At 39.0% G+C, this 25995-nt stretch overlaps 1 pseudogene; it reads right to left on the bottom strand.

Annotated features, from left to right (window-relative positions):
- Nucleotides 1-21020, bottom strand: LOC128778152 (amine sulfotransferase-like; annotated as a pseudogene).
- Between the last annotated feature and the right edge of the window lie 4975 nt (nt 21021-25995).

The raw sequence follows: 25995 nt of genomic DNA, 5'->3' as shown, positions 1-25995 counted from the left end.
TAAAGGTGGCATATTGAGGTTTATTAATCACTGAAGTTTTTCAATAATGAGCCAATGACTGTCCAGGATGAAAGTATACAACTCAATATATTTCCTTCTGAAAGTGCTTTCTTAAAATAGTCTTGCACTGCTGAGAATTCTGTTCTTCATTCATATCTCAGATGACCTTCAAGGGAAAAATGTTGCATCTCCTTTTGGAAAATCTTATCAAACCTTTCATTCTGCTCAACAGTTATCTGATTTTTCTAGTCTCCAAAAGCACCTGGAAGGAAAAGCAAAGAAATGACTTCAACAAAGGTTCTGGGAAGAGGGGTGTGATGCATCAGTGTTGGGAGAAACACCATTTTTTGGACTTTCATTCCCCTCGCCCCATTAGGCCCCAGTTGCTCCTGCACATGGCTATGGCCCTTCACTGCCCCACCTTATGGCAAAGGGCACACAAACTCATTATGGCAATTATGATGTAATTTAAGGTAACTAGTCCCATTCCTCAGCTGTCAGCCACCTGCAAAAGAAGAAAACTCCTGCAACTTGTTTACTATTTTTTTCAAGGCTAACATGGGCTAGTATAGTTTATAGAAGTCCTTTAAAAATTCCAAAAATCAGATGTCTTTGTGCAAGTATTTACTGGTGAAGACATGGATGGTCAGAGAGGTTTTTTTAAATATAGCCCAAGCTCATACAGTTTGGAATGGCTCACCTGTAATTATTCTATCTGACCTACTGTAGGTTACATTGGTCTTACTTTAAGCTTAGGGACACAGAGTTGTGATGACAAATAGAGGCTGATAGAAGGAGAGGCCAAAAAAAAAAAAAAAAAAAAAAAAAAGGAACACCGATTGTAAAATAACTGAACTGTAAACAAATAACTGAAGCAAACTGAAATAATAACAAAACCGAAGACACAAACCCAAACGGTGCAGGAGTGGTAAAGCCGGTGCAAGTAACGTTCTGTTACATGTAAGAGAAAAATACATGTCTGTGCAGAAGAAACAGGTGGGGATGTGCATCACTTCCACAAGGAAATTTAACTTCTCATATTTGTCTTCTTAGCCATTTGAGTCTCTCATTTTCAGGTGGGTGAAAGATGTATATGCACAGAAAATTTTCTTTTTTCAAAGAAAACAAATTGCTTGTGCAATAAAAGGGGCACTTGACAAGGGTCATAGCGTCTACAACATGATAAGGTGTGCTGAGTGTAAGGGAAGGGTATATCCCTGCTTCAGGTCGGCTCCAAGTTACCAGTGATTCATTGATTCATACTGTTAAATTGAATGGGTAAAGATATACAAAGAGATCAAGTGAAGGAGATACTAATGTAGAGAACTCTAAGTCAATATTATTGCTACTTGACATAGAGGCACAGAACCCTATGATTAGAAGCAAAACTTATGACTATAATTCTGTATTATAGATTTTCCAGCTACTAAGTTAGAATATCATAAAATACAATTTAGAAAGATTGCATAAAATAACAAAAGTATTCTAACATGCTCAAATTTGTCAATAAGATAGAGGATTCATTCATTCAAAAACTCACTCACCAGAGGTAGGACATACGAGATAAATGTGATATTCTTATACATTTTGTGATGTAAGATTCTGGTTTACTTGTGGACCCATGATAGTTCTGCCCAGTAACAAAAGAAAAGTGACTACGTGTTGTTAATTCAGCCCTGGGGCATGTTTAGGATAAATCACAGAGAAGAGCTGCCAGTGATGGCCAACAGCCCACCATTACTTCATCGTCATGTGCTGAGCCAATGCTAACAGGGGGAAACAGTCTAACACTAAATGAATATCCATTTTGTGGCAGACATTGTATTAGGCGTTGTTAGAATTCCAGGGGCCATGGGGAAAGCCTTGTGATTTTAGGTTATTCATCAGATTCATTCAGGGACCAAATATTATAGTCTTTTGAATTGCACCAAGATGAAATCATGGAAAATCATTTGTCTAAAGAAGGGCACTGGGCCATGAGGGCTCCATGTTAGGAACATCAGCCAAGAAACTTAGAAGCCGTAGTTTGGTTCATTTGTAACATACCGCAGGACAGCCATTCACTGTTCAACCTCACCTTTGTGAAGAAAATGACCTTTACTTGTATCCTAAATTCAGTGCTCAGTATAATGTCATAATTTTCCAGGGGTCATACTTCATGTTGTCAAACGTGACCTGTCTCACTACAGCATCCATGTCTCTTCTCTCAGTTCGTACACCAGAAACTTACAGACTTTTAACATAAACCTCTGAGATCCTGCAAAAAATCAGAGTATGATAAATTATGCACGTTATAAGAAGACTTACACAGAAGGTGCAGCTAAATATTATTATGGGAGTGAAAATTGTAAGTGCTTAGGCTGCTTAGAAAATGGAGTTAGACCATGAGAAGTGACTTATTTATTTCCTCTTGGTAAATTAACCCTTCACTTGTCCACTGTTTTAGAGAACATTTGGGTTTATTTGAGGAACACTCATATTTCATTTTATCTGTCCTAACAGCAAGTGTTTGGGGAGTAGCTACTCTATGTCAGATATTGCCCTGTGTGATGGTACAAGTGAACTGAGGCACAATAAAGGATCAGTGCTGGGAATTCAGGACAAAGATCCATTATGGGCAGAGAGTGATTGTGTAACGGAAGTCAGAGAAAATTTCAACAAAGATGATAAATTTGTTTTGGGAATTAAAGCAAAATCAAGAATTTTCTAGATAGACAACCTGAACGTATGGGGTGTGGACAGAAGAACGAGTATTGTGGTTCCATGGAAGGTGTGAGATGTCAGGTCACAGGAGTATCAGAAGTTGAGTTTCCCCAGAGCTATATGGGAACAGGTCTCAGATGAGAAATATGGAAAATGAGGCTGGAGTCAATGGAGGGGCCACATTGTGAAGAAGGTGCAAGGCTGGCTAGATACTTGAATACCTCATAGGTAAGTGATGTGGACTCAACAAGAGAGTCTAGGCTTGGTATTAGGACCTTAAGCAGATGTAACAGCAACTACTGAGAAAAACTCAGTAGGTGGCAGCCTTTAGTCTTGCCTTTCTTACAGCTCTCTCTTTTCCACTAAGAGATCCCTGGGGGTGTTCTGGCAACAGTGCCCAGCCCCTTTATGGTAATGATTCTGATCGATTCAAGACCTTCATGGGAATCCCATTGTCCTCTATAAGTGATTAGTCTAGGGTGGTCATTTGACCCAATTTTGGCATTGAAACAGAAAGAGGAATTCAAACAGACACTTCTAAGAGTGATTTTTCTTCGAGAAAAGGTGGGAACAAAGGTAGTAAAAAAAAAAAAAAACAACTTTTGTTTCTGTTCCTGCTCTTTCTGATGTATATGTGTTCACATGAGGACATGACTTTGGAGCTACAACAACCATCCTGCTACTATCAATGGAGACACCATTGCCACACCAAATGTGATATGAAGGGAAGGCAAAATTCTAGGACGTTCTGGATATTCTTGACTGCTACAGCTAGCATCAGGATAGCTGCCTCTGGGACTCAGTCAATAGACAGTAGAAGTTCTTTTATTTTAGGCAAAAACAAAAGTTTTAGTTTCCTGTTACTGGGAACTGAATTCTTCCTAATCATATGCAGTCATTTTCATTTAATTTTTCTTGCAAGGCTTAACCATACACAATGCAAACAACATTTAAGTGTCCCAAGAGAGGCATCCCCAAGTGGTAAACATAACATCTAGAATGGCACGAGAATGAATAATACAGAAAAGAGGGTTAGTGATCCATAAAGGAGACTAATTATCTGACTCAAAACAATCAAACATATGCACGCCTGCATACATACACAGGCAATTTTTCACACACAGACAATTTTGAAAAGGAAGTTCCAGTATTAGTTGTAAAGGAAAAGCTGGTAAAAAAAAAAAAACTACAGAAATGATTTTGGAAAACATCTCCTGGTAAACTTAATCTGGGAACTCAAATTTGATGTCATCCTTTGGCTGTTCTGGGCATGAACAATCAATTTATCTGGCTAAACTGGCTTACAGCTTTGGTGAAGTCACTAACGTCATGTTTCTCACCTTCCTCACCTACTATATCACAAACTCAATGTTGAAGAGGCTTTTGTGCTCATACCAACATTTGATGTGGTCAAACCAAAGGCTTCCTAACACTTTGGGAAGAACAGATACGTTATAGGACACCTGGGTGGCTCAGTCTGTTGAGCCTCTGAGTTTGGTTCAGATCACGGTCTCGCAGTTTGTGGGTTTGAGCCCCGCATGGGCTCTGTGCTGACAGCTTAGAGCTTAAAGCCTGCTTTGGATTCTGTGTCTCCCCCTCTCTCTCTGCCCCTCCCCTGCTCACGATGTCTCTCTCTCTCTCTCTCTCTTTCTCTCTCTCTCTCTCTCTCTCTCTCTCAAAAATAAATAAACATTAAAATTAACAACAAAAAAACCCAAAACAGATACACCATTAGGTAAATATGTTGAATATGTTGAAAATTACTACAGTCTTAGAAGATGTAGGAACCTTTAATAACAAAGAAGTAAAAGGAAGTGTGCTGCTGGATTCCAGCTTTCTCCTAGCATCTGGTTATGGGAGAACCATCCAGAGTCTACCAGAAAATAATTACATGAACTCAAAGAGAAATTAGTCTCTTAAAAATGCATTTCATATAGACAGAAAATCACTTTACCATAGAGTTAGAAAAACCAAGAGGGAAAACAGAGGAAGGAATCCTCTCCATCCCTCTCCTCATGGTCTCCCCAAGCACATAGCTGCATGGAACATACAGCCTCCCAGATGAGTCACTTCAGCTCTGCACAGTGCATTAGAGACTAATATTAGTTCTCCTCTTCCAGATCATCATGTCTACTTGAGCAGGACTGGCTCCTGATCAACCAGCTATAGTGGCTCCTCAGAAAAGAATGGGGTGGGTAGATAGAGTATTCAACCCTTGATCTCAGGGTTGTCTCAGTGGATAGAGTATTCAACCCTTGATCTCAGGGTTGTGAGTTTGACACGCATGTTGGGTATACAGATTACTTCAAAAATAAGTAAAAATTCCATTAAAAAGAAGAAAAATAATAAACTTTATCAAATTGAAGCTCCCGGGAGGTGCCCCCTGCAATATGCAGTGCAAAACTCCAAACCTGTGAGCTGAACTGTGATGCTTCTCACTGAGCTTGTGGAACACTCTTTCGTGATTAAATGTAAATATTTCCTGGTGATATGACTTTGTATCCTTGAGAGTCTCCTGAGAGGGAAGCATAATTTGTAGCAATGGGAGAACAAGGTCCTCCAAGACAACACTACCACCTGGCTTGATAAGTTGGTTACTCATCCCCATTCAACTCTACTTCAGCTTCTTGTATCCTCAGCCAAATTCAATAAGCTTAAAAACTCACCAAGGTAGGGGCACCTGGGTGGCTCAGTTGGTTAAGCATCCTACTCTTGATTTCTGCTCAGGTCATGATCTCAGGGTACTTAGATCTAGCTCCAGGCTGGGTGTGGAGCCCCCTTAAAATTCTATGTTTCCCTCTCCCTCTACCACTACCTGATCCCTCTCTCCCATTCTCACTCTTGAAAAAAAAACAAAAGCAAAAACCCTCACCTCAGGACAGCAAGCATTACTTGCTTTATGTAAGTTTACTTACATTTTATTTCTAGAAAACATTTGATGAATCCCTCAAAGGTACTTGTAACTGCCAATGCCATATTCTTTGAAAAGTGAAAATATGAGCACATATGACCTTAGGATTTCTGTATACATGAGCAATTTGCAAAGAAAGAAGTATTCACTATTTTTCATGCTCTCATTTTGTCATATTTTTATCCTAATAACTTCCAATTGCATGAAGCCTGTTATTTTAACTTGATAGTTTCCTAACCATGTCTGTATACATTCAGGCTTCTTTGTGTTTTGGGTTACCCCTTTTCTGCAATGGCTCTCCCTTCATGATTGGCCTAGTGGCTGTCAATTACCTTTCAAGGTACACCTCCATGGTACCCAATCAAAATAGCTGGAAGTATGAAAAGGAAGTTGAAATGACACACAAAGCAAAGAAAGAAGTGCTAGTGTTATATGTATGCATAATAATGTAGCCAAATAAAACCTGAAAGGATATGTAATATGTCATGTATATGATATTACAATATACTCTATAAAGTAAACAAAATACACACCTATATACTCTTTCATTTTTTAATGGCTGTATTACCTATATAATCAGAAAACAAAGGGAACAAGGTAAAAATCAGATACTGTAAGATAAGAACACAAATGGCTATTGAAAATTAAAGTATGTCAAATGTCACATTTGCTAACGCCTGGATGAATGCGGTGCCAATTTAATGAAATAAAATGAAATAATGAAAAAGAGCAGTTATCTTTTAGCAGCCATAATCTATTTCCTACATTGGCTTTTTTTGTTCTTCCTCTCCACTAGGAACCAAGTAATGTGGGAGGTGGGTAAAGAAGAGACAAGGAGATGGCCTTTCAACAAATCCATTTTTTGAAAATTGTACTCAACGAAGGGGATTTGATCAACTGTTTCCAGATTCCCAGTGCTTTTGTGATGTTCTTCAAAATAAATTAAGCTTAATATCTGCTGAAACCAGATGGTCCCTGTAAAGCAAAAATGTTGTTTTAATGATGCACAAATCTCTCCAAAATGTAGATAGATGTGCCATCAGTTTTTAAATGAAAGTTTGTTATTAAATAAATATACTGGTAATTTCATCTGAATGGATTTTTAATGTATAAAAAATACAACGTGAATAAAAGACAAAATAACATTGCCATTATTTTTCTTTTCAGGAGATTCTCCATTTGAAACTCCATGGGCATTTGTCCCACAAATTTTTCTTTGACTCTTCTATGCTTTCTTCTGCTTCATACATGGGACTTCTAAATTAACTTCTATGCCTGCCTCCAGATTTCCTTCTGCAACTCCACTCCTTGGACTAAGAAAAAAAACAAAAAGCTATTCCACTGAAGGAGTCACTTTCCATCTTTCCCTTCTTCCCCATGTTTCCTACAGTGCCCATGATGTCCACATAAGGAAACTGATTATTATAAATCCCTAACGGAGGTCCTGTGACACCTACATGGAGATAGGAAGAGAAAGATGATGCATAAACTTGGACTTTTCACCGTGAATGGGATGTGACAAATTCTTATGATGACTATTTCTCTTAATTCCTATTAGAGTGGACATTTGCCACAGAATACATGGGTGTGATTGCCTACTCCAGATTCCTTACACTTCATTTCCATGCTTCGTATATGGAACTATTAAGATAAAACACGACTTCTATAAAGGTCATGCTTCTGATCTATCCAGGCAATACTTTAAACGTAGCCCAACAAGAGGTCACATGTCCCAGAAAGATTCAAACAGCTTCTGAAATGAGAAAACCCACTGGCACCTCATCAATTCCCATCCTAACCTTCCATCTTAACCTTCGATCCCAATACCATTTAATCACCCATGCTAAGCAGCACCTGGTCATCAAGATCATTGTTGGGCACACTTTCCTTGCTGGCAGCTGCATGTGGCATGCACCTTATCCGGTCCTCCAAATGCTTTAATATTGGTGATTATAGTCCTCCAGTGTTGACCAGGGAAGACCAAGACCACATGTGCCTACATGTTATGACAGCTGGAGCTCAAATTCAATGAAAACTCATTGTTAGAAAGCTCTAAATGGCTTTCTTACATCCTTCCACTTTTCCCAAATATTGCTTCTGCAAGAGGTATCACTCGAAGTATCACAGGTATCACAGGTATCAAAGGTATCACAGCTGCTTCAGGGGGCAGCTGTGATAATTCAAGGGATTATCAGTCATAACACAGTTCTTGAGAGATTCAACAATATGATGCAAAAACCTCTACAGAGATTCAAAAATTCAAGTATCTGTTTTCAGTTTCTCCTCCATTCCACCTTTCACATTTTGCCCCTTCTTTCTTTTTCTTTCTTTTTTTCTCTTTCTCTCTTTCTTTCTTTCTTTCTTTCTTTCTTTCTTTCTTTCTTTCTTTTCCTTCCTTCCTTCCTTCCTTCCTTCCTTCCTTCCTTCCTTCCTTTTTCCTTTTTTTCCTTTCTCGTTTCCTTCTTTCTTGGCCTGCTTAGTGGTCAGGTGTTAGCATAATGAGATACTAAACTTTGTCTTCAGCTCATGCTACATTAACATCCCTGATTCACTGTAGGCCTTCCCTGATCTGTTTATTCCTTTTATTCTTATTTCCTGCTTCCATTCCTACCCCTGCCCCACCATACACAGGCAGGCTTTGAGGTTTAAAGTGCATTCTTTGCTGTAATGTGTTCATATGTAATACATATTGTTGTGCCTGTTTGTATTTTCAATCCATGTGCATCATTCCATTGTTTGTCTCTGCGCACTGTGGTTTAACATTCATTTATTGCTACCTCTGATCCATTTGCACCTTACAGATGCTGTGTATGTTTCAGGGTATGCATTCATGCACTGACCTGTCTACTTTCTCCAAAGGACACCCTGCCCCAAACAGCATTTCAGTGAACACCCTAGTCATGTTCCCTGTGCACCTGTATGAGATTTTGTTGGGGACTGATATTTAGGGTAGGAATTTCCTGGTATGTCTGTATTTCAGTTGTCCAGATAGTGCCACACTGCTCTCCAGAGAATGATTGCTTCAATCTACTCTCCCAGGGGTAATATGCTAATGAATGCAAATTTCTGTGCACTCCTTATTAGCATTCAGAGCTACTCACATTTCTCATTTTTGTTGGTCTAATAGATGCAAAGTAACATATCATAATTTACCAACTTTTTGTTTTTTGATGGTATTGGTGAGGGGCGGTTTTCTTCCGTAAATTAACAGCTCATTTATTTGCCTCTTTTTATACTCAGATTCCTGTCCCCTACTTTTTGATTTGTAGCTCTAATATAGTGTATATATTAATTATATTTTAATTGTAGATATTACAAATATTTTCTTTCTTTCTCTCACCTATTCACTTTGCCCAGGCAATTCTTAGTGAAGCAAAATCCAAAATCCTTAAGTTTCAGGTAATTGAATTTATCAAATGTTTTGCCTCCATTTTCTTTTTGGGACATTTGTTTAAGAAGCTCTTCACCATTCCTAAGTCACAATGATTTTCTTCTCCTTTTTCTTCTGATAAAAATAGTTGTATACTTTTGTCCTTAATGTTAGTATCTCAAATACACTTGGATTTGACTCTTGTATGTGGTCTTAGGTATCCAGTTGTGTATTCTGGATACCTATATAGTGATCCAGATTTCCCAACATTAAATATACTATCCTTTCCCCATTAATAAGTAGAATATGCTTAAATTTATATATATTGAGTCCTCTTATACACATAGAGTTGTATTTTGGGTCTTTCCTCCTACCCAGGCCAATTTTTTCCTGTGCAAATACAATACTATTTTTCTAACTATCACCTTGTAATAAATAAAGAAATTAAATATGAAAATATGTGGTATGTTTTAAGGTGATAAGTACCATATTGTGGAGAGAAATTAAAGCAGTAAAAAACAAAGAACAAACAAACAAACAAAAAACAAAAAAAAAACTTCGGAGTTCCCAGTGAAGCTGAACTTTAAAATATAATCACCTAAAATATTATCATTAGAATATAATTTGTAAATAAGAACCTACAGGAAGGAAGGGAGTAATCCATGCATATATCTGGTGGAAGAATTTTACAGGAAAAAGAATCTGTGAGTACAAATGGCCTGAGGCAGACCATGTCTGTTATATAGAAAAATAAAAGAAAACAAGTGTTACTCTGGTAAAAATTTAAAAATACTTTTTCTAATAAAAAAGAAAGAAGAATTAATATCAATCCTTCACAACCTCTTCCAAAAAAATAGAAAAGGAGAGAAAATTTCCAAACTCATTTTACAAGGCCTCCTTTACCCTGATAAAAATCAGACAAAGACACTATAAGAAAGGAATATTACAGGCCATTATTCTTGATGCACATAGATGTAAAAAAAACCCTCAAAGTATCAGCAAACTATTGAATTCAATAATACATTGATAGGATAATATACCATTGTCAAGTACTAATTATTACTGGGATACAGGAATTATTCAACACCCACATTTCAGTGTTATATAACACATTAACAAAATGAAGCATAGACACTACATTTATATCTCTATAGATGCAGAAAGAGCATTTGACAAAACTGAACATCCATTCACGATAACAAGTCTCAACAAAATGGGTATGGAAGAAAAATATATCAGCTTAAAAAATGCCATTTATGACAAGCTCAGAGCTACCAACATACCCAATGGCAAACAACTGAAAGGTTTACATCTAAAATCACAACCAGGATAAAGATGGCCATTCTCACTAGTTTTATTGGGAATCCTAGCCAGAGAAATTAGGCAAGAAAAAGAAATAAAAGGTTTTCAAATTGGAGAGGAAGAATAAATCTGTCTATTTGTAGATGATAATGATATTATATTTAGAAAGCATTAAAGACTCTACCAAAAATACTGTTAGAACTAATAAATAAATTCAGTTGTTAAGTTGTAGGATATGAAATCAGTATACAAATATAAGTTGCATTTCTGTACAATAAAGGTAAACTATCAGAAAGAGAAATTAAGAAACATCTAATTTATGACAGCATCAAAAAGTATAAAATAGGGCTGGTTTAGTGGTGATGAATTCCTTCAGTTTTTGTTTGTTTGGGAAGACCTTTATCTCTCCTTCTATTCTAAATGACAGACTTGCTGGATAAAGGATTCTTGGCTGCATATTTTTTCTGTTTAGCACACTGAAGATATCGTGCCAAGCCTTTCTGGCCTGCCAAGTTTCAAAGGAGAGATCAGTCACGAGTCTTATAGGTCTCCCTTTATATGTGAGGGCACGTTTATCCCTTGCTGCTTTCAGCATTTTCTCTTTATCCTTGTATTTTGCCAGTTTCACTATGATATGTCGTGCAGATCGATTCGAGTTACGTCTGAGGGGAGTTCTCTGTGCCTCTTGGATTTCAATGCCTTTTTCCTTCCCCAGTTCAGGGAAGTTCTCAGCTATAATTTCTTCAAGTACCCCTTCAGCACCTTTCCCTCTCTCTTCCTCCTCTGGGATACCAATTATGCGTATATTATTTCTTTTTAGTGTATCACTTAGTTCTCTAATTTTCCCCTCATACTCCTGGATTTTTTTATCTCTCTTTTTCTCAGCTTCCTCTTTCTCCATAACTTTATCTTCTAGTTCACCTATTCTCTCCTCTGCCTCTTCAATCCGAGCCGTCGTGGTTTCCATTTTGTTTTGCATTTCGTTTAAAGCGTTTTTCAGCTCCTCGTGACTGTTCCTTAGTCCCTTGATCTCTGTGGCAAGAGATTCTCTGCTGTCCTGTATACTGTTTTCAAGCCCAGCGATTAATTTTATGACTATTATTCTAAATTCACTTTCTGTTATATTATTTAAATCCTTTTTGATCAGTTCATTAGCTGTTGTTATTTCCTGGAGATTCTTCTAAGGGAAATTCTTCCGTTTGGTCGTTTTGGATAGTCCCTGGAGTGGTGAGGACCTGCAGGGCACTTCCCCTGTGCTGTGGTGTATAACTGGAGTTGGTGGGCGGGACCGCAGTCCGACCTGATGTCTGCCCCCAGCCCACCGCTGGGGCCACAGGCAGACTGGTGTGTGCCTTCTCTTCCCCTCTCCTAGGGGTGGGATTCACTGTGGGGTGGCGTGGCCCGTCTGGGCTACTTGCACACTGCCAGGCTTGTGGTGCTGGGGATCTGGCGTATTAGCTGGGGTGGGTAGGCAAGGTGCACGGGGGCGGGAGGGGCAGGCTTAGCTCGCTTCTCCTTAGGTGATCCACTTCAGGAGGGGCCCTGTGGCAGCGGGAGGGAGTCAGATCCGCTGCCGGAGGTTTGGCTCCGCAGAAGCACAGAGTTGGGTGTTTGCGCGGAGCGAGCAAGTTCCCTGGCAGGAAATGGTTCTCTTTGGGATTTTGGCTGGGGGATGGGCGAGGGAGATGGCGCTGGCGAGCCCCTTTGTTCCCCGCCAAGCTGAGCTCTGCCGTCCGGGGGCTCAGCAGCTCTCCCTCCCTTTGTCCTCCAGCCTTCCCGCTTTCTGAGCAGAGCTGTTAACTTATGACCTCCCAGACGCTAAGTCGCGCTTGCTGTCGGAACACAGTTCGTCCGGCCCCTCCACTTTTGCCAGCCAGACTCGGGGGCTGTGCTTGGCCAGCGAGCCGCCCCTCCGCCCCAGCTCCCTCCTGCCAATCCGTGGAGCGCGCACCGCCTCGCCGCCCTTCCTACCCTCCTCCGTGGGCCTCTCGTCTTCGCTTGGCTCTGGAGACTCCGTTCTGCTAATCCTCTGGCCGTTTTCTGGGTTCTTTAGGCAGGTGTAAGTGGAATCTAAGTGATCAGCAGGACGCGCTGTGAGCCCAGCGTCCTCCTACGCCGCCATCTTCAAAAGCCCCGTAGTTCCTCTCTTTCAGACACTATTAACTTTGCCTAGGGAACTCACTGTTAAGCAAAGCCCAAACATCTTAATTTTGATGTAACTGAATTTATCATACTTTTACCTGTATATTTTTCTTTGGACATTTGTGTAGAAGCTCTTGACCACTCCTTAGTTACAGTGATTTTTCTACAATATTTTTAATAGAAATAGTTGTATAATTTTACCTTTAATATTAGTGTCTTGAATACACTTAGAGTTTACTCTTTTATGTGCTGTTCGATTCCAGGTGAACTTCCTGCATATAGTGACACAGATTTCCTGGGACCAAATATACTATCTTTTCCCCATTAATAAATGCACCTTACTTAAATTTATATTGAGTTCTTTTATACACATGGAATTGTTTTTTAGGTCTTTCCTGTTCTTCTGGGTTATTTGTTCTTGTCTAAATGCTATGATGTGCTTCCTAAGGATGGCTTTGTAAAGAATGAACAAATTAAGTATGTAGATATATGGTATAGTATAAGGTGATATGTGTTATATTATGGAGGGAAAATAAAGCAGCAAAGAAGACTGTGAGAATTTTGAGTGAGGCTGCATTTTTAAATATGACCATCCAGAATGCCTTAATGATAATATAAGTTCAAAATAAGGACCCAAAGAAGGGAGTAAACCATGCACATATCAGGTAGAAGAGCATCAAGGGAAAAAGATTCTGTGAGTGCAAAGAGCCAGAGATAGGAACATGTCTGTTAAATTGAGGTAGAGCAAGAGAATCAGTGTTTTCTGGGGGAAAAAAAATATTAAAAACATTTCTTTCTAACAAATATTTTAAGAATTAGTAACAATCCTTCACAGACTCTTCCAAAAATAAAAAAAGTAGGGACACTTCCCAATTCATTTTACAAGGCTAACATTACCCAGCTAAGTACCAGAAAAGACACTAGAAGAAAAGAATGTCACAGGCCATCAGTCTTGATGAATATAGATGCAAAAAATCCCCAATAAAATATTAGCAAACTGAATTCAACAACACATTAAAAGGATCATACACCATGATCAAATACAATTCATTCCAGGGATGCAAGGATGGTTCAACATCCACAAATAGAATAGTTTGATAATGCATTAAAAAATGAAGCATAAAAACCATATTATCGTCTCCATAAATACAGAAAAAATTCAACAGAATTGAATATTGTTCATCATAAAAATTCTCAACAAAATGTAGAAGGAACATAACTCAATAGGTTAAATGCCATTTATGACAAGATCATAACTGACATCTTTCTCAATAGTAAGAATTTCAGTTTTCCATCTAAGATCATAACCAGGGCATCTAAAGTAATGACCAAGATCAGACGCTTCTCACTAGTTTTACTGGAAATCCTAGCCAGAGCACTTAGACAAGAAAGAGAAACAAAAGGCATCTAAGTTGCAGAGGAAGAAGTAAAAGTGTCTTTATTCGTAGATGATATTATATATCAAAAACCCTAAACATTTCACCAAAAATTCTGTTAGAACTAATCATTTGAATTCAGTGAACTTGCAAGATAGGAATCAGCATACAAATATAACTTGTATTTCTATAAGCTAACAATAAACTATCAGAAAGAGAAATTAAGAAAACAATCCCATTTATGATAGCATCAAAAAGGAGAAAATATATAGGAATAAATTTACCTATGGAGGTAGAAGACTTACACGTTGGATATTGTAAAGTACTGATAGAAGGAACTGAAAAAAAAATACAAATATATAGAAAGACATTCCTGTTCATGGGTTGGAAGAACTAATATTGTTAAAATCCCATACTACACAAAGCAGTCAGCAGATTCAATGCAACCTTTATCAAAATTATCATGACATTTTTCGCAGAAATAAAACAAATAACCATAAAATTTTTTTGCACCATATAAGACCCTGTGTAGCCAAAGCAATCTTTAGAAAATACAGCTGAGCTAAAGGCATCACATTTATTAGTTTCAAATAATATTAAAAATTTATAGTAATCAAAACATTATGGTATTGGCATAAAAACAGATGCATAGATCAGCAGAGCAAGAGAGTGAGCCCCAAATTAAACATGTATAATCAACTAATTTCTGACAAAGGAGCAAAAAATATAAGGTGGACTCTTCAATAAATGGTATTGGGAAAACTGGACTGGCATAGGCAAAAGAAGAATATGAACCACTCCCTTAAACCATACACAAAGTTAACTCAAAATGGATTAAATCCTGAATGTAAGACCTGAAACAACAAAACTCCTATAAGAAAACAAGGGCAGTAGTGCCCCAAAATTCATGCTGGCAATGATATTTTGGGACATGACACCAAAAGCAAATGCAGCAAAAACAAAATAAGTAAGTGGGAGTATATCAGACTGAAAAGTTTCTGTACACCAAAGAGCCCAAACAAAATGAAAAGGCATATTGAATGGAATAAAATATTTGGAAATCATATTTCTCATAATAGGTAATATCAAACCATATAGAGAACTCATACAACACAGCAGCAAAAAACATTCCCCCCAATCCCATTAAAACACAGGTAGAGAATACCCCACATCATGGTACTAGGCACCTTCAACCCATGGTCTTTGAAGGTGAGAATGAAAGGGTCCAGGCAAGGTGTAGAGAAACTTATTAATCCAGTGATTTCCCTCTTCATTCTCAGCAGTATATCTTCTATCTATACCTGGCTATGGAAGGGACCCCCCTACTGTGGGATCAATGGGATATACCTGTGGCTCGGCCTCCCTAATGTCATTCACATTGAATGGGGATGAGGCCGGACAGTGGCTCATAGAGCTGAGTATGAGCCCTAGCTGTGGGCTAGAAATGTCCTTAATAAACATCCTTATTTTTCAAAAAATAAAAATAAAAAAATAAAACACAGGTAGAGAATGTAAATAGATGTATGTGTAGGCCCACACACACAAAATGTATGTATATATTCTACACATATATATGAGTGGTATCAAAAATAAGACCCAAAGTATTTGGGGAATGATCATAATTAGTATAAGTTCAATTTCCTCTTTCTCAGGTACTTGGTCGTTAAATACAGCTTCAAGTATGTCCCAAGAAGCTGCCTAAATGGCAAATATCCCTGTGTCCTTTCCCAGCCCACTTCAGCAACTCAGTGTTTGATAGGGTTTCGTCAATCTCTCTCCTTCTTCATTATGCCCATTCCCCTTGCCCACATGAGAAATTACTTATATCCAGTAGATTGACTATATATGCAAATAGAATATGCTCCTAAAAAAAACAGTGCTCCCATATTACAGAAATATCATTTTATTAATTGTATTAGCTGTTGGAATACAGGACTCACCAGATTTGGGGTATGTGATTATGAAGACATCATCATCTCTGATTTCAAAATCATCTAAATTTTCTAAAAATTCAAGATTAAGTTGAGTATTTCCAAAATAACATCCTTTAAATTTGGTTAAAAATTTGTTTGTATCTTCCATATTTCTGTTGCCTGCAAAATACAGATAAATTATTTGAGAGAAATTTAGTAGAATGTTATAGTTTTCCCTTCTGTATCTTTCCTTTTTAACAAACACAAACACTGAAAACCTGTTGGCTCTGAAAGCCTGGATTCTGGGTGTGTGGAATTTGGGGAATGCCCAAGAGACTTCTATTTATGGGCTAGCTCTTGGTTTTATTTGTGCGTGCTCCATTCATGTAGGTATGGGGAAAGTAGCTTACGAGTAATTATTGTAATATTTCTAAAAACTGATGCTCTTAATCAGAAATCTTATGTATATTTGAACAGAAAATGTATATACAAATAGGATTTAAGTGGGCTTCAAAAACACTTGGCTATCAGACCAACCACATAGTCCTTTATCAGCTGGCCTTTTTTCCCCCCTGTAAATGAACTACATTCACTTGCTTAGGTCTTAGTAGGTTCATAAAAGATTTCTTTTATATAATGTCTCGGTAGGCATTATCTGTTTATAGTAATCTTGGTACCTTTGAATTTAACTTTCTTTTTTTTCTTTTTTTTAACTTGTGACATCTTTAAAGTTATTGGGGTAGTACCAGCATGAATGGTCACAGGCATGAGTCTATTCCGGGAAGCCTGAGACATTGCGTGTGAGCAATTAAATTGCCCATAATGATAATATGGACAATGGCACAAAGGAAAAGCATGAAAGAAAACATTTAAATAATGGATCGCATGTAGAAAGTACAAACCAAGACTTGTGAGTCGTCATTTAGGTACATATTTTGCCTTTCATTATTATCTGTCCCTAACTATATGGAAAAACGCATTTTGATATGAGAACTCTGGGTTTCAGTTTTCTTGGAGGTGTTGCATCCACACGACTCCTGAAACAGAATGCTACGGGCACTGGTGACAGTCACAACAAAGTTTATTACAATGAGAGGCAAGGCCGACCGATCGGGACCAACACTCTTGATAAGAGTGCGGCCCCGAACAGCCGGGATACAGAGTTTTTATAACCGATCACATCGTTTTATCATCACCTGGGAACAGAACAGAGAAACAGTTCCCAGGTGAGTTAGAAACAGTTGTCTAATGAGGTGTTTACTTTAGACTTTCTGCCTCTAAGTTGCAACCAGTGGATCTCCTTGACCCTGCCTCTGATGCTCTTTTCTTTGAACTTTTGTTTCCTTAATTGGTGAAGCCTAATTTACAAGGGTATGAGGCATAGTTTACCAGAGCAAAGCAAGGCTGTTATCTCTTAACCTTCAGTGTCAACACAAAGCTGTTATTTTTCAAGCGAAGCATTAGCTCTACACTACAATTTAACCCTTACAGAGGTACTTCCAGATGACTCGGAAGTGTCCTATTCCTAGTTCTCAAAATAGTTGATCATAGCAGTAGCTGACAAAATAAGAGCTTAGAATTGCATAATTTGAAAACAATTCCAGAAAGCCAGAGCCAAGGGTCATTATAGAAAAATGGAAATAAGCATGTTTTTTATTTTGTTAAAGTTTATTTATTTTGGAGAGAGAGAGAAAGAGAGACAGAGCGCGAGCACAGAAGGGGCAGAGAAAGACGGAGACACAGTATCCAAAGCAGGCTCCAGGCTATGATATGTCCGCACAGAGCCAATGCGGGGCTCAACTCAGGAACTGTGAGGTCATGACCTGAGCTGAAGTCTGATGCTTAACCAACTGAATCACCCAGATGCCCCCAAATAAACAACTTTAAATATATTTTCACAGTCACACTGTTACTGGAAAACCTAGGATTGGTAGCCTCTCTTTACAAAAGAGATTTACGAAAAAAACCAAATTACTTGGAATCATCAACATGAATTCATAGGCAAGAAAGAAAGTGGGGGACCAGACAGCAAAGGATGGAGAAAGACAGGAAAGATGAGTTTTCGGTCACTGGAGATATTTAAAGAGTCTCTTTGCCATCTGCAGTGTCCAAGATGAAGAACATAATTTACATCTCGATCCCCACATTGGGCTGTAATAGTAACTTGCATTATAAAGAAGCAGTGGCTCCTTAGTGCAGCCAGTTCCACATCTTGGGATTAAAAAATAACAATAAGCCTGTAACATTTTGATCTTTTCATAAAGCAAACAAGATTTTGTTGCTATCAGAGGTGGTACTCAGGGGTCAAAAGGACCAACATGAGGACTGCCAGGGCAAAGATCAGAACAAGTAAACAAGTTTTGTACAAACGTGACTTCATGATGATGCTATTAAAATGTGGCCACACAAACCGGCAACAAATTTTTAAAGCCTTAACAGGATTCATAAGATTAAATCATGAAAATCTAATAAGCAACCAGGTAAGAATTATCCATTGTTAGTAAAAGTAGGAAGGTCGTGTTTAGAGAACATTTAAAAATATATATGCCTGACCATAAGAGACTCTTTTTTTTAAATTTTTTTTAACGTTTATTTATTTTTGAGACAGAGAGAGACAGAGCATGAATGGGGGAGGGTCAGAGAGAGGGAGACACAGAATCTGAAACAGGCTCCAGGCTCTGAGCTGTCAGCACAGAGCCTGACGCGGGGCTCAAGCTCACGGACCATGAAATCATGACCCGAGCCAAAGTCGGCTGCTTAACCGACTGAGCCACCCAGGCGCCCCAAGAGACTCTTAAATACAGAGAACAGACTGAGGGTTGATGGGGGTGAGGGAGAGGGGAAACTGGGTGATGGACATTGAGGAGGGCACTTGTTGGGATGAGCACTGGGTGTTGTGTGGAAGCCATTTTGACAATAAATTATGTTTTAAAAAACATTAAACCAGCATAGAATCACAAAGATAAAAAAAAAAAAATACAGGGGCGCCTGGGTGGCTCAGTAGGTTGGGCGTCCGACTTCAGCTCAGGTCATGATCTCACAGTCCGTAAGTTTGAGCCCCGCATCGGGCTCTGTGCTGACAGCTCAGAGCCTGGAGCCTGTTTCAGATTCTGTGTCTCCCTCTCTCTCTGACCCTCCCCCGTTCATGCTCTGTCTCTCTCTGTCTCAAAAATAAATACACGTAAAAAAAAATTTTTTTAAATATGCCCGGTTTGTAAATTAACATGGGGGAATAATGAGAATTACTAACAAGAATATGGAAAATACAGAGTGACTTCTAACAGTGAGATAAAAAGTTAGAAAAACTTATGTAAAAGATACAGGAATGTTGGGGAGTGAAAATTGGTCCCTTTTATCTTTTCACAAAAGTAGAATAATGGTATCTTATAATACTGGAGCCTAGGCAGGGACATTGTAAACAATGCATCTGTGTCAGAGATTGATCATGGTCTGGCTATCCAACGGGTCCCCTATATCAAAGGGCTTATATGTTCCTCAGGGTCCAAATGTGTAGAGTAGGCTTTAGGGGAAGGCATATGCCCCCATCTGAGCCCAACGTGATTGCAAATTGGATGGGAAGAAAACCTGGCATGTGACATATGTAATATTACCCAGGGTAGAAAGTTGAAGCTCTTGTACAATAGATGTGGAATTATAATTAGAATGAAGGTGATTCACAGTCAGTTGAGGTTAGTTGGAACACCTGTCAATATCTAATTTTTGATGTTCAGGAGCACCAGGAAATGCACTGAAAGTAAGGGATTTGCCTTTAGCACCGGTGGCCAAACAGCAAGAAACGTTCATACCTAAAGGAAGTGGTGTAGCAATTAAAATCCTTGGGAAGTGGCAGGGAGGATGTGAATATACCTTTAAAAGTGGGGAAAACAGAGCAAAAATATCTTTTGTGGCCAAAAGATATTGCTTCTGAGGGAGCTCAAGGAAAAGGCCATAGGACACATAGGACACATGCCTTTTCCTCGAATTGGCTGTGTTAACAGGAAATAAAGTAACAAGATAAGTAGACAAAAGGGGACATATCATCGATGGACTCCTTTTCTAGGGAAGTAAACTATTTGAAAACATATGAAAAAACTTAGTGTGATCCGAAAAGGGGGTAAAAAAGAAGATAAACTAGAATGAATCTGGTATTCTGCTATCATACATACTATACATTCTCCCCTCTTCTATTCTCCGTGTATTAGAATCTAGTATAAAACACTACTGTTATGGTCCATTATATCTTTGTCTTAGTGTAAAATGTTCTTGAATCTCTATATAAATATTTTGGAACCAAAACAGCTAAGTTGATTGAAAATCAATGCAAAACAATTACATAATATTTTTGCTTCAAATATATGAGCTGATAGCTTATATTTATCTAGCCCAGTGTTTAGAAAGATCACCTGAGGGGCTCCTGGGTGGTTCAGTCTTGGTTTCGGGTCAGGTCATGATCTCATGGTTCGTGGTTTCAAGCCCTCCACCAGGGCTCTGCACTGACAGCCCAGCCCCTGCCTGGGATTCTCTCTTTCCCTCTTTCCCTCTTTCTCTGCCCCTCTTCTGCTCTCTCCGTCTCTCAAAATAAATAAACTTAAAAAATTTTTTTAAAAAAGAAGGAAAAAAGTCTCACCTGAGACTGTATAATTAGTACAGTTCAGACAAGTTAAGGGGAGCAGAGTTTGTGCCCAGAAATATACTGCATTAGCAGGTGGATTTTTTTGCGACAGAAGCAATACAGATCCAGCAGACCCAAATAGCTTTTTACTTTTCCTTAACTGCCTAAAAGAATTTCCACAGGTGGCCTGTACCAGGAAGAAAACTTATACCAGAGATAACTTTGTACATCATAAAGACTCAATCACATGGTTGAGGTTGAGTAAACACAAAGAATATGTGCTCTTCACATGTTCCTGTCAATCGTCTTTGTCTTCTTTGAATTCCCAATGCTTTCACCCTCTTCTCTTTAGCTCAGGATAATATATAAACCTCAGTTGTGGGACTGTATTTGACTCTTCCTGTTATATGGGGCTGCCATATGTAGGTAATTACATTTGTTTTTTTCTCCCGTTAACCTGTCTTATTTCAACTTAATTACTATATCAGCCAAAGAACATAGAAAGAAAATGGAAAAGGTTTTCACCCTCGATCAAAAATGCAACTACTCACCAATAAGAGCTTGTTGAAATGAAGACTGAACTTCTGACATCAATGCCAATGGGAAGAATAATCGTGCTGCCACTGGTTGAAAAAGACTTAGCTCAAGACTGTGTTTTCTATGAAGAGATTTAATGATTCACCAATTAGCAGATCTCCCAGAATCAACAGCTTAATCATGAGGTGGGATTAGGCTGGTAATGATGGTAAATCATCTAACAGACTGGTGAAGAGCCTTGATAACTTTACCACACAAAAAAGTGAAGGTCAAATAATTCAGCTAGCTCACTGGCACTCAGTGCTCCTGGGCAGGGTTCAAAGTATGCTTTGGAGTAACATTAAAAAACAAGGATGGATTTGTTTGCTGTCCCACTCCACAATACTCTTAAGGCTGTAGGTTACTAATACCATGGTTTCAGTTGCTTCTATTTCCCTAGTACTACTCTTAGTGTCTTTAAATCTTTGTGTTGTCTCTTATGAAATGGTATTGAGAATAGGTGTAGTGTGAACAATTAAGAAGTGGAGGGAAGAAATCCACATCTGTAAGTAGCAAATACTTTGAAGGATAAAGTGCCTTCCCAAATCCGACTATCATATGCTTGACACAAATCTAATACACGTCCAACTACCAATCAACATTTCCTGTCATTATTCCCTTCAAAGGGCCACCGTTTGCAAACTTCTCCATGCTAGTGATACCACAGAAGGAGAGATAAGTTATGGGGTTGGCTCTTCGGGTAGCGTTTTATGTCTTCTTTTTCACACTCTATTCAATCGGTTTGTGGTCCAAATAGAATGGCCATAAAGGATTCTAAGGCCTATTCAAAATCCCTCTATACGTACTTGGGTTATGGACCTTAAATGCTGTTACTCTCTACTGATAATGCTTCCTCAATAACAGACATGGTTGTTCCAAGTTCCATAAAACCATAGAGTCTACACTGTCATTCAGCACCGGGACATGTATGGAAGTGTTGAATCACTGAAGTGTAAACTGGCAACTTGAATTACAACAAAAACTTAAAAATGTAAACATAACTAAACATTGAAAAAATTAAAAAAATCAACTGTCATTAGAGTTCCAGTTTCAGTATGGTGGTATTAACCACCTTTCGCCATCTTTGAAGCATCTATAAACAACACTGGATGAAAAAAAAGAAAAGCCTCAAAACTAGCTGAGGATACTAGAGAGTAAGCAAAGGCAAGCATTTGGTGGAGGAGAGACAAAATTTGAAGAAGTGGCCAGGCAGAGTGGGGATAAATTTTTCTGGGTTTTGTTTGTTGTTTTTGCCCCCTTCGTCCCTGGAAATGGCCACAATTGCAGAACAGTACAGGTGGCTCAAAATGAAGTGGATTCTTTCATCCCCAGATGGTACTGGTAAACACAGCATTTTCAGCATAATTTACTCCATTTGGCTGGAAGATGGCCATGGTGTCCTTTCATGATCAAAAGACGTATTTAAATTTAACAAAATTTACGTATTCACCAGAACAGGCAGTCTGAGGAATATACCATGTGCTTGGCAAAGGGGACTCCATTATAAACAAAAAATTCGCATGAAATGGTAATAATATATTTGCATCATATGGTAATTCAGAATGAAATTCACATCAATCTCACTCCTCCTTTTCACAACCCTTTCAGATAAGCCTCGGCATGTGCTTCTTTTCCCCGATTTGTCATCATAAAAAATATGGAACAATTTTCAAAAAAAGAAATTCCTCTTGAAGTGGTGAGGAAGCCGAAGGGACTCGTTTAGAAAGACTCCATCATGAGCAAAGAACCATCCCCATTTGGGGCATGGTAGGCTATCACTGCATCTGGATCCCTGGGTTTAGCCTCACATCCAGACCTCTTTCTGGAGCCATTCAGAGGAACAATTTGGGTGGATTGGAATGGGGTAACTGTTACCACCAGGATGTTAAAGAACTAAAAGAAAAATTAAGTAATCCCCCTGCCCTAGAAATTCCCTTTCCCCTTTCTCCACCTTCTCCTCGTGTTCTTTCCGAATTTTAGCCATTCTGAAGGGTGTGAGGTGATATCTCATCGTAGCTTTGATTCGTAGTCCCCAATGATGAGTGATGTTGAACATCTTTTCATGTGTCCTATAGTCATTTATAGGATCAGAAAGAAAGTCTACTCATGCTTTCTGCCCATTTTTTAACAGATTATTTGGTTTTGGGATGTTTTGCTTCATAAATTCTTTACTTATTTTGGATATAACCCTTTACCCCATATGTCATTTCCAAATATTTTCTCCCATTCTAAAGGTTACCTTTAAATTTTGTTGATTGTTTCCTTGGATGTTCAGAAGCTTTTTATCTTGATGAAGTCCCAATAGTTTATTTTTGCTTTTCTTTCCCTTGCCTCAGACAACATATCTAATAAGAAGTTGCTACAGTCAATGTCATTTACAAGAGCCTTTTATCCTATACGTAGGGGAAAGAAGAGGAATCACTTTGGGTGTCCTAACCCAAAAACTGTGGCCTGTTCTCACACAGGCAATCTCTCTCTCCAAACAGATAGACCCAGTAGCAGAGGGTGGCCAGGATGTTTCGAGTAATAGTTGCAACTGCCTTGCTAGTTGAAGAAGCTAATAAACTTACTCTGGGACGGCATCTGGATGTTATGACCCCACATCAAGTTCAAGGAGTTTTAGAGGCCTAAGGACATCAGTGGCTAAGTGGAAGGAGATTAATAAAATAACAAGCCCTTCTTCTTGGCACCTCTGATATAACCCTCAAGGTGTGTCAAGACTTCAACCCAGATACTCTATTGCCTGACAAAGACAATAAAGAACTTCTAATCCACTCTTGTAAGAACACTATACAAGTATAGTCAAGTAGGCCTGTCTTAAAGAATAAATCTCTGTCTAATCCAGAGGCTGACTGGTTTATAGATAGAAGCAGTTGTATGCATACAGCAATAAGGAAAGCTTGATATAAAATTTATCATTGTGCAGGATGTAATCAAGGGCAAACCACCTCCTCATATTTTAGGACAAGAGGCTAAACTAACTGCTTTAATTTAAGCACTACGATTAGGCAGTTAACATTCAATATATATACTGATTCTAAATATGGTTTCTTGGGGTGCCTGGGTGGCTCAGTCTGTTGAGCCTCTGAGTTTGGTTCAGATCACGATCTCGCAGTTTGTGGGTTCGAGCCCCGCATGGGCTCTGTGCTGACAGCTTAGAGCTTGGAGCCTGCTTTGGATTCTGTGTCTCCCCCTCTCTCTGCCCCTCCCCTGCTCATGCTCTGTGTCTCTCTCTCTCTCTCTCTCTCTCTCTCTGTCAAAAATAAATAAACATTAAAAAAATGTTTTAAATATGGTTTCTTAAAACTCCATGCCCTTACAGCCTTCTGTAAATATTGTTCCCTTTGTTCTGTTCCCACTTCACATCGGTATTTTTTACAAATAATAATAATTACAACAGGAATCTTCCTTTTCTGTGGATGCAGTTGTTGCTGCGCGGCTTCCAAATCTAAATATCCTAATTCATGTGAGGAGGCCTCATATATTCTTCCAAGCCAGACAACTTATAATGGGGAGCCCTTCATTTAATCAGATGGGTCGGGATTTTTATGCCTCCCAATAGACAGAGTCTACAACCCCTTTCAGCTTGAAGAAGTTACAGAAGATGAGGCCTTCACCCTCCAACACCCCCTATAAGAATGAGGAGGATAAAAATCCCATAGCAGGGAGATGAAGTAGGGAAACTGAAGACACTTCATTCTAGAAAGTCTCCATCTCTGCTGTTTTTCTGTTAGGTCTCATTTACTCATGTTCTGTATTTTTCCTCTGGATAAGCCAAACTATGTTCCCACTTCCAAGGGGAAACAAAGTTTATCATTCTCTGAGTTTTGTCCTAGGCCCCTAACACCTAGTAACCTCCGAGAACAGCCAGATCCTGAACACGTCCAGCACATCAACTTCAAACAAACTTCAGCTGACGCTGGCATCAACACCCCCTGCCTTTGGTACCTCATGGAACAATACCTACGGTTCACCTGACATTCGCCTTTTATCGGACCCTACACTGGATTCCTGAAGGAACACGGACCCTACACCCCTTTCCAATATAAACTCCAAACCCCCTTCCCAGTGGCCCAGGCGCTCCATCCACTATTCTTTATCTGTAACTCACACCATTTGGTAAACTCTGTTTCTACATTCTCCAGCTCATATTGAAATTCAGTCCTACATGAAGCCAAGGACCCTCTTGACTGGTCCTGCAGAATCCTCTCCTGGGCTCTCTGACCCTGCCTGCATCGATCTCACTCCATCACACGCACTGTGTTCTTTGGATATCGCTAACACTGAATATTCTTAAAGTATAACTGCAGAATAAGCCTTTAATTACCTCATTTCATTTAATTCTCCTATGACCCAGTAAATGAGTTATACTCCATGACCCTGCAGTATGTGCCAAAAAAAAAAAAGATTATCTTCTGTTTTCGATAACCAATCTCTTCTTTTTATCCTCCAATCCTCCTTCTCACTGTCAAAATACCTAAATAAATAAGCATATAGATTAAAGATCACATATCTTCTCCAGCGTGAAAACATTAACTTGAGGTAAGTCTAAACTCCCTGTTAGGACTGTTTCTTCCCTCCCAATAGATCTTCCCTTTTATTCCTCCTTCCCAAAAGGGCATGTGACACTGAAGAAGCTAGGTGTCCACATGTTGGTGGAGGGAGGCTCTCCTCGTCTGGCCCATATTCTGCCTTCTTGCACATTGCAGGCCTCCACTGACACTTCTATCATTCCGTCATGGTGTCCAGCACAGGTGTCTGTCATATGACATCAGCCACTCATGCTGGTGACCACAGATCTTCCTCTACCCAAGGTCTCAGATTCCTGTTACCCAGGAGCCTCCATATTGTCACCCCATGTCTCTTCTTGTCAGTAGAATCTCTTAGAACGACCCTATGACCCAGCAATTGCACTACTAGGTATCTATCCAAATGATACAGGTGTGCTGTTTCGAAGGGGCACATGCACCCCAATGTTTATAGCAGCGCTATAGCACTCCTCATCAGGGGAGCACCATGTATCTTAACCAAACGATCCAAAAGAAAACACAAATAAATGGTGAGTGTACATTATTTCTGAATGGGTAGAC

Source organism: Panthera pardus, unplaced genomic scaffold (genome assembly GCF_024362965.1).
Source record: "Panthera pardus isolate Hobbes unplaced genomic scaffold, ASM2436296v1 HiC_scaffold_181, whole genome shotgun sequence".
In the NCBI taxonomy this organism is placed as follows: domain Eukaryota; kingdom Metazoa; phylum Chordata; class Mammalia; order Carnivora; family Felidae; genus Panthera; species Panthera pardus.
This window is presented reverse-complemented; position numbering and strand designations above follow the sequence as displayed.